This window comes from Capsicum annuum, chromosome 6, assembly GCF_002878395.1.
Source record: "Capsicum annuum cultivar UCD-10X-F1 chromosome 6, UCD10Xv1.1, whole genome shotgun sequence".
NCBI classification, from domain to species: domain Eukaryota; kingdom Viridiplantae; phylum Streptophyta; class Magnoliopsida; order Solanales; family Solanaceae; genus Capsicum; species Capsicum annuum.
In genome coordinates, this window is record NC_061116.1 from 189189365 (window position 1) to 189192237 (window position 2873).

The 2873-nt window shown below is 38.1% G+C and overlaps 1 long non-coding RNA gene across 1 annotated transcript; it reads left to right on the plus strand.

The window, feature by feature from the left end:
• Nucleotides 1–685: 685 nt before the first annotated feature.
• LOC124899286 lies at nt 686–2445 on the plus strand. Its single transcript, XR_007056554.1, has 2 exons — nt 686–1655; nt 1775–2445. It is a non-coding gene; the product is annotated as an uncharacterized LOC124899286 (long non-coding RNA).
• Nucleotides 2446–2873: the final 428 nt, after the last annotated feature.

Genomic DNA, 2873 nt, shown 5'->3' on the forward strand with positions numbered 1-2873 from the left:
GATCTCCAACTTCTCTCGGGGCAGCGAAAAAATATTTATGAATCAAAATTTCTTTTCTCTAAGAGTGTTTTTCTTGACCTTCAAACTACTCTTACACACATGCTAAATATTTCTCCTTCCATATGCTTTGGAAAATACTTAAGCTTTTATCATGCCAAACTACCACCCAAAATCTGCATCTATCAATTCATCATTGATCGTATTAATACTAAGCTCTCGGGTTGGAAAGGTAGGTTCCTCGGTTTTTCTGGATAAACTGTTCTCCTACGCTCTACTTTAAATGTAACCCCTGCCTATGTCATGCAACTTAATCTCCTGCCTTCTAATATTATCCACCATATTGAGCAAATCAAACGACACTTTCTTTGGGCCTCCACCACTGATAAGCACAAACTTTTCTTAATTAACTAAAAATATATCACCACCCCAAATCCCATGATGGTCTGGGCCTTTCCGATCTACGTGCAAAAAATCACGCTCTTCTTGCTAGTCTGCGTTGACGTCTTCTTACTCAACCTTGTTCCATTTAGACCTCTGTGTTCCTAGCTAAATATTATTGTCTCTACCTATCATGCTCTACGACTGAACTTCTTATCATTTTTGCCAAACCGCATCACTCATATATTTGGAGAAACATTGCTAAGATGCTGCTTTTCATTCGCTACGACACTGTCAGGTATGTCACTTCTGGTGCATCTCATTCCCTTTGATAGGACAAATGGAATTTTCCCTCATACTCCCTTAAGAAACTCATATCCGGCCCACTCTTTCCCCATGAACCGAAACTTCCACTCTCCTCATTTATTCGAAATCATTTCTAGTGTCCTACCTCACTCTTATTTGAACTACCACCTGACATCCTACATCTCATTCATTCTGCGCCGCTAATTCCTTCTCTTATCTGCGATCAACCTTTTTGGGCACCTATGTCATCCAACAATTTTCCATTGCCAGTGCCTACTTTCCCCTTTAGCACCAATTCAATGGATCTGACGTCTTTCTTTCATTAATAAAATCAAATCCTTCCTTTGGCTCCTCTTCAATCAACGACTTTCTACTCACGTATTCCTTTTCGGTCGTACCATATTTATTCTGGATGCAACTTGCACCGTCAGTCACACCTTGGTGAGGATGCTCTCCACCTTTTCTTTTATTGCCCCCCCCCCCCAAACCTCCAAACACATCTGAAATCTGTTTTGCATAGACACCCACACTATCGATCACTTTCAATGACTTCGCATACAATGTCTTGCCCCACCTCCTATACCTTATCCCCTCGTGTTCAAGTTCTTGGAGCTAATATTATTCCTTATATTCTTTTCGCCATCTGGCTTACCTCCAGTAGAAATATCTTTTAAAACCGACGTGATTTCACATCCCCAACATTTGTTATTTTTCTTGCCACTGAATTAGGACGTTAGCCAAGTCCTCCTCTTTATAAGGCTTTACTTCTACGCCCCGCCCATTTGCCTCTCGGTCCCCACCACCACCTGGGCTTCTTAAATTAAATATTGATAAGGCATGCTCATCTGCAACTAAGTATGGCCGTGCGGTCGGTGTTTTCTGAGATGATAGATCTAATTGTATCTTTGGATATCACCAACCTCTTTTTTCAACAGCGGTTCTACATACTGAATTACTTGGTCTTTATTATGGTATCCTATAGCCACACTCTCACAATATAACGAAACTTAATATTGATATTGATTTGCAGAAATTGCTTTTGCTTATGTAATCCTTCCTTGAAATACCTGATATTGCTTAATGCTTGCAGGGACCTCTTGGATAAATCACAACATTACCAGTTATACCATTGGCCCCTCTACGCCAACCATGTGGCTGATCTTCTAGCCAAGCATGGCAAACAGTTTACTCATGATACAGATTTTCCTAGGATGTATGATACAAGACGAATTAGCTTCACTCTTTTGAGATTTATGCTTCAAGGACCAAATCTAAGGATCCATGGCTTTGATCATCCTAGGAAAGCAAGTATGTGATTCGAAGATACCTTGGTAAGGATCTACATTTGATATCATCTAAGGGAGTATGAGAAACATCGCATTTGGATGATAGCATGAGGACACGGGAGAGCATATGTGCTAACATATGATCATTTGACATTAAGGGACACTTTTGAGCCCACTTGATATTTAGGGTCACTTTTGGGCCATCTTGTAATAAGTATCTCATGACTATAAATAATTAAGTTTTTCTTCATTTTTAAATAGTTGTTGAATGATAATGCGTGATACACTTGCGAGTGTCTTTAAGCTTGTTGGGAGCTTATTGATTTGTTGAGAAACGTAGGTTGCGAGTGGATTAGTTTCACTCGGGGTCTTCATAAGAGAATTGTTGCTTGTAGTTGAATTACGTTTGAGAGCCTCAATTTAGTATATTGTGGTTTGTATCCTTTACTTTTGTTGCTTTCATTTCCATTGTTTCCTTGTTTTGTGTTTTCGTATTTAGTGTTTTTCTTTGTTTTTGTGTTATTTTCATCTTTTTAGTTTCATCTCATATCATTTGGTATCAGAGTCGAGCTTGTTTCGTTCCCACAAAGTTAATCTTGGATCTAATTATGTTGACAAATTGAAAATACCAAAAAAAATTCATTAGTCATGTTTTTGCCCTTAAGTCAAATTTGAGTCTTTGATTTTGTTGTTTTCTTATGTTTTTAGTGTTAGATTCTTGTTCCCTAACACTATTAGAGTCTAAATCTTGAATTTGAGCTCAATCGAAGTTAAGTCAGAGGATCTACCATTGTTGAGAAGCTCAAGTTTGAAGATTGAAAGTGATTTTAAAATCTGAAATTTTTGGTTAAGAATTTGAGCAAAATAATGCTTGGAATGAGATTATAAGGAGGAAAAGAGCTT